The sequence below is a fragment of the Candoia aspera genome, chromosome 8 (assembly GCF_035149785.1).
Source record: "Candoia aspera isolate rCanAsp1 chromosome 8, rCanAsp1.hap2, whole genome shotgun sequence".
Taxonomy (NCBI): domain Eukaryota; kingdom Metazoa; phylum Chordata; class Lepidosauria; order Squamata; family Boidae; genus Candoia; species Candoia aspera.
In genome coordinates, this window is record NC_086160.1 from 69,709,127 (window position 1) to 69,716,524 (window position 7,398).

Consider the following 7,398-nt stretch of genomic DNA (forward strand, 5'->3'; position numbering starts at 1 on the left):
GCTTTTGGGGAGTTCTCAAACATGGGTAGGAAGACAGTAGATCATCTCCACTGTTGCTCCCTAATAGGGTTTTGTCATGGTTTTGGAGTCAAGGTTTTGGAGATAGAGCAAACTGTCATCAGATATCCACATGGAGCCTGTGAGTCAATGAATTTGTTCAGTCCCCTTTAAAACAGTCTGGATTGGTGGCCATCAACCCAACAGATGGCAATTCATCTACGCATTACAGTATATGAAGATGGACTTTCTTTTGTTGGTTTAGAAACTCCATTTAGAGTCAGTGATGATCCTAGGTTCCAGCCCTGAAAGGAGGAAGACAGTGTCCTTCCAGCTACATTTTCCATGTCATGTTTGATTTTATATACAGTACTTCTGTCATATCTCCCTTTACCTAACTTAAAAAAAAAAACTGTTCAATTGTTTCCAATTCTTGGAGACTGCCTGGACAAGTCCCTGCAGTTTTCTTGGCAAGGTTTTTTGGAAATGGTTTGCCATTTCATAATTCCTAGGTAGGGCTGAGAGAGGGTGACTGGCCCAAGGTCACCCAGCTCGCTTTGTGCCCAAGGCGGGACTAGAACTCCTGGTCTCCCAGTTTCTAGCCTGATGTCTTAACCACTACACCAAACTGTCTCTCATTTTACCCAACTTTACTCCAAGATTAAAAAACAAACAATATAGACTTTCTTCAGAGGGAATTGGTCTAAGCCTTTAGTCGTTTTGAAAACCTTTCTTTGCACTTTCCCCCCCTCTACAAAACCCCCGTTCACATGTGGTGACCAAAACAATACATGGTTCTCCAAGTTTGCTCTCCCTTTAGGTTTATATAAGGACCTATCTTTGCAGAAACCATATTGATTCCATTTCAGAAGGCTCATTCTTTTACAGTTTGATTATTTTCTTGTTAGTAAATTTCTACATTTACTCAGAATGCACAGTGATCTAACTGGTTTATACTTCCTTGTGTCTTCCTTTAATTCCTTCAAACATTGGGAAGCACTTGGGCAATTAGATTAATGTGTATTAGGAACATGGACCAATCATAAAGAAAAGCTTATATTTTTGTCAAAAGACTGGCACTTGCCCATTCACTGGGACTGGAACTCATAGAATTCTAAGTCAGGGTGGGTCATGTCAACAAAATTGGAGACCTCTAGGTTGAGGGAAAGCCGTACAAAGTATTGTGGCCAGAACCTGGCTCACCTAAAACAACCAAATCACTTTGAAGATACAACAGAAATTTATTAAGCAGAATAACAAGGCCTTTCCTATTCATCAGGATATTGCACAGCCCACCACAAGGTTGAAATCTCATAGGCCAGCTTGGAAAACAGCCATACATCTAACATCTATCCAGTTCAATCCTGGAAGGAGGAATGGTCCAAGTTGTCACATCGTGGCTTGGTCACTAGTGATCCCTCTCCCAAACCTCCTGGCTTTAACCTGCCTTGCTCTGCCTGGACGAAATTGAATAGAATCAGATGTGATACTGGAAAGAGTGCCTCTGCTCTGTATCAGTGGGGCTGGAAGGATTCTCCTTGTTGCAACTGTGGTGCCGATAGGCAAACTATTAAACACCTTGGGCAAGACTGCCCACGAGGCACGTTCCCCGGCTCCTTAGAAGATCTGCACGAAGCAACACCAGAAGCCATCGCCTGGATAGCTGAACTGGACATCCAGTTATGAGGCTACTACTGTATCCCTTCAGAAGTTCTGTATATAATTGTGTGGACTGTGTGTATATATTTGCCTTTCTCTTGTCATGTACTCATCATATGCTCTCTATCTCTCTCTCTCTATCTCTCTATCTATATAAAGCATGCAAACAATACAGCGTACACTGAGTCTCAGCAAAGCATTGGCAGCTTGCTGAGCAGCCCTGAGCAAAAGCAGAACCAGCGTGTAAGCCTTTGGCCTACTACATTGCAAAGACAAGACAAAGAGAAAGGCAGGCACAGTGTAAATTGCAGCATGACATTGGAATGTTTCGATAAACCCATCTGGGTGATCTTATTATTTATACCTTCCTGTTAGGTCTTTGAGATATGGCCAGTGAATATAAACACCTTGATTTACTGGGCCACTGGGCCCTGTCTGATTCCTCCCCGTCACCCCTCAGGGTCAATTCAGCTTGCTGTGAATGTTTTCTTACAAGGGGACTTTAAGAAGTTCACATGTATGGGGGCAGGTGGGGGTGGATTTCACAGGTTTGGTAGTGAATGCAGCTCATGTGTGTATTTTACCACCACAGGAGAATCCTAAAAATGCCATTTTATTTATTTATTCTATTATTTATTTGCTGGGGGCTATATGCCATACCAGTCCCAGGAATTCATCACAGGACTATAGTTTGCCAGTTTCTTTAACATAGGAGAAATTCTGTAGATATGGAGACTTGCAGAATGAAAAGGGGCCAAAAGGTTTTGGTTGCAAGCAGACATGCAAACCCAGGAGCTTGGCAGCTAGAGCATAGTTGGGAAATTTAAAATAGGAACACAGTGGCTTGAGTGCATTTAAGCATTCTAGTAACCACATTCTGCACTGCAGTTTGATTGCCAAACTTCTGCACTGCTTATATATATATCCTCCTGCATACACTCTTAATCTTGTTGACTGAGGTTTGAATAACCCCCTGAATAGAATCCAAACGTGTGGAACATATGAGGATGGAGAAGACTGCTATATAAAATTGTGGGCATTGTTAGATCATCATCATCATCATCTAGAGCAATGTTTCTCAACCTCACAACGTTAAGGTGTGTGGCCTTAACTGGCTGGGAAATTCTGAGAGTTGAAGCCCACACATCTTTATCTATCTATCAATCAGTCAATCAAATTTATCACCGCCCATCTCCCCCACAAGGAGGGACTCTGGGTGGTTTATAATATCTTAAAGTTGCTGAGGTTGAGAAACAAGCTAGATGGTGGCATGTGCATCAGCAGGACGGAAAAGGGTGAACCTCAATTTTGCCCCAAAGAAATGTCTGTGGTTGGAACAGGCTTCTGAAGATGTGATGGTGAGGCTAATCTCCAAATCCAGTTGAAATTTAAACCTCCTCACCCTTCATTAGGGACGCGGTGGCGCTGCGGGTTAAACCGCTGAGCTGTCGATCGGAAGGTCGGCGGTTCGAAACCGCGCGGCGGGGTGAGCTCCCGTTGCTCGTCCCAGCTCCTGCTCACCTAGCAGTTCGAAAACATGCAAATGTGAGTAGATCAATAGGTACCGCTTCAGCGGGAAGATAACGGCGTTCCGAGTCGTCATGCTGGCCACATGACCCGGAAGTGTCTATGACAACGCTGGCTCCAAGGCTTAGAAACGGAGATGAGCACCGCCCCCTAGAGTCGGATTCGACTGGACTTTACGTCAAGGGAAACCTTTACCTTTACTTTACACCCTTCATTGTATTCCTGTCCCAGAACTTCTTCGTTCTTACTCCTGTAGCTGGAAGGCTTGGGCTCCTGCTGGACAGCTGTTCAGTCAACTTGAACAGACTTGGATTCCCATCCCCATGGATATGTGCTTCTATCATATGTTCCTGATTGTGAATTGTCTCTCCAGTTTTACAAGTGCCCCAGGAAAAACCACAGGATTCAGTTGCTTGAATAACTTATTCACAGGGGCCTCCTTCTATGTTCCATGCAACGCTCATCAGTCAGATTAAGTTTTATTTCTCCAGAAAAACAGATCTCATCAACTTTTTGTTAAATTTTGGTTTTGCTTTCTCTAAAAAAAGTATTTCACCTTAGTAACTTCCTGATACAGAGGCAACTCCCAGAATTCCCCTGCAGGCAAGGCTATTATGGAGAATTCTGGGAGCTAAAGTCCACATATCTTGCAATTGCTAAGGCTGTGAAACACTGTTTTATAAATATTTCTTTTATAATACATTGTGTGTTATTTGACCCATCATCACCATCTACTCCATGGATAGTCCTACTTTATTGGACTGTTGGTAGAATGTATGTGTCTGGATTAGCTCATTGCATCTGGCAATATGAGATGAGAGAGAAGGAAAAAAATTGTATTTTCCAGGGTATTTTTTTTTTGCAAAGGAATCAACAGAAAACATTTGAAATGCTCAGAAAGCAAAAGAAAACACTTACTTGTCTCTGTCATAGATAATAAGGCGCTTTGTGCAGAAGTACCATATCCCATAGTTTCCAGACAATAAACCTATGAGAGTATAGGTACCACTGTTATCTGTGAACCACAACTCTCTTCCATAACTATTGGCTGAACTGCTGTGAGGTCACCAAATGCCATGTGAGGGAGCACTTCCTCTTTTTAAATGGTAGCTTTTGATTTCCAATTATCTGCCTTCATTCCTTGTCTGTCGTAGCCAACCAGTATACATATGAGGGGCTGAGGATGACTAACAAGAATATATCACACATGGCTTTAATCAGGGGATCAATATTAGTGATGATATTAGGTGTAGGTTGTACCAGCAAATCCATACACGTGTGAAATCATGGCCTAGAAAGCAGTGGAAAGAAAAGATTAAGCCTTAGGTAGCAATTATAACTCCACAAAATACTTCTGCTGGAATAGAGCCAAGTCTAAAAGAACATATGGTTGTTATAATTGGCTTTGTTAAATACCTACTGTACCTCTTCACCCTCTAATATGACTTGTGTGTCATCCATATGCATTAGCTCTTGAGCTAAAAGAAGACACATAATATAGGGAATTTGCTTAGATAGGCCATCCATCAACTGCAGTGAGAATTTCAGGGTGTATATACGGCAGGTGCACAGTTCCATCATAATTATCAACCAAGTTTCTGGAATACACATAATTGTAGGGATGTCGTTTGAAGTGTGTGAGCTCTGAGATCTCAAGGTCTCATGTGGTCTCCAACTTTCAACCTCTCTGGATTCTGACACTTCAGTCCCAAAGGAAGAGTGCAGGACTTTTTGAGGGCAGCCAGGATGGTACGAAGTCAGGAAATATAATATTATAAAAGGGGAATAAAACAATAAAACACTTCTCTCCCACAACAATAAGAAAAGCTTAAAAACCATTGAAATTCTGGAGAAGGAACATAAGTAGAGGAGTCCTTCTGAAGAGGAATTTGAAAAACAGGGTATCTATTTAGTAGAAATTCTGGAAAGGTGAAGAGTCCTTTCATATGTTCAACACCAATTCCATTCAGGTAACTCTAAATAAGTCTACGTATTCAGATGTTGGTAAAGGGGTCAGCTGAAGAAGTAATAAACGAGCAGTTTATTAGACTAGGAAAAATGAGATCTGATAAACAGGATTTAAAATTATCAAGATTTCACTTGATTTGGCTTCATTAAACCAAATAAATGTAGGGTAGAAGGTGATGTCTCCTTTGACAAGCTTGACTCAAAGCAAATGGTGACTTCTTCCCTATATGCTGATCAAGCTACAAGGGAGATATTGTTCTAACAACACCTGTACAGAGACAAGGATAAAGGATAAAGAATAACCTACCTATTATTCATGATGACTGCTTCCTGGAAAGCAGTATTAGGCTTTGAGATCCTGAGTGGATGTCAACTCATCCTCAGTGTGGTTTTCCCTGTTATCCTTCTGCATTTTTAACAGCAGCTAATAATTCGAGGGCTTAAGAGGATACAATAAATTTATCCTGTGCTCTGTCTAAATACAGTTGCTTGGAAACATATTCCAATTTGCCTTTCTCTCTGGTTGTGAAAAATCAACACATTTTACTTTATTGGTAGCTCCGAGCAGACTTAAAGCTTAAAAGAGAAGCAAAGAACTGAAATAGATTAAGATTACTTCAAAAGAGATTATGGAATGAAGACTACAGCTCATTGGTCTTTCTTGTTTGAAGACTCCTTTGAACTCCTTTTGACATACCGGAGAAAGGACTTCTGGAGAAAGATATTCCTTGGAAAGAATCATGGAAAATTCTTCTTATTTCCCACAGTATTTTTTTTTATGTGTATCAGCACAAGATTCTTTCTCCTGGGTTTGTCCTAACAGTGAGACACACACTGAGATGAGGAGTAGTTCTCTAATGTTTATTACTGCTACATAAACAGAATCCTAACAAACTGAATAAGCGTGGGAAAAAACCAGACATATAAACCCCAAAGGCTAAGGCGGGCCTGATCTGTGTCTCTTTGAATGGCTGCTTAATTCCTCAGTACTACGCATGCACTTTACAGCCTGGATGGGAGCCCCCTGCTCGCCATCCTTACTCATGACAGGGTTAGTATATAGACATGCCCATGTCGTTTTTATTTATTTTTTTAAATTTGGATCGCCACCCATCTCCCCAGAGTGACTCTGGCTGGCAAACACAGTTAAAGCATCAATACAACAATAAATATTAAAAAAAGAAATAAATACACAGCAAGTACAGAAAAGCAGAAGAATAGCAACAGATAAACAATAAATTAACAACATATTACAGGGTCAACTAAACTCCCAACCCGATGCTTGGGAAAACAGGCTCTTTAAAAGGCTAGGCGGGTTGGGGCCAGGGACGCGGTGGCACTGTGGGTTAAACCACTGAGCTGCTGAGCTTGCCGATCGGAAGGTCGGCGGTTCAAATCCGCGTGACAGGGTGAGCTCCCGTTGCTAGTCCCAGCTCCTGCCAACCTAGCAGTTCGAAAACATGCAAATGTGAGTAGATTAACAGGTACCGCTTCGGCGGGCTGGTAACGGCGTTCCGTGTAGTCATGCCGGCCACATGACCACGGAAGTGTCTACGGACAAATGCCGGCTCTTCGGCTTTGAAATGGAGATGAGCACCGCCCCCTAGAGTCGGACACGACTGAACTTAACGTCAAGGAAAACCTTTACCTTTACTAGGGTTGGGGCCAATCTAATCTTGGGTGGGATGGGGTTCCAAAAGGCCTGTTTTCTGGGTCCACTAGATGACACTTTTTAATGGCAAGACCCACAACCTGTCAGATAGAGACAATCAGAGAGAAAAAGTCCCTCAAATATCCCAGCCCCATTCCACAAAGGACTTTATAAGTGACAATCAGCATCTTGAATTGCACCCCGAAGCCAGTGAAACTTGTAAAGCAAAGGCGTAACATGGGCATACCGAGGTACACCCATAATTACTCGTACCACCACATTCTGGACCAACTGCAGCTCCTAGCTTACAGCCCTGAAATATGCTAGTGGCCTCCCATCCAAGTCTAACCTTGCTGTTTTTGAGATAAGCTGAAACAGACTAGGTGTTGCACCTGCTGTTGGCAGAAGATTTCTTAACATAACTAATGGAAGAATTTTATGTAAGACACTAATGGAAAGCATTGAAGAAGGTGAAGCTTGAAACCAAGCAAGTGAGAAGGGCCTAATACATTTATTGGAACTGGTGAATGGTTAAGTTGTTCTTTGGGGGGTAAATTCCAGAACTCTGAAGCACTTCGGAGTTCAAAGCAATACTA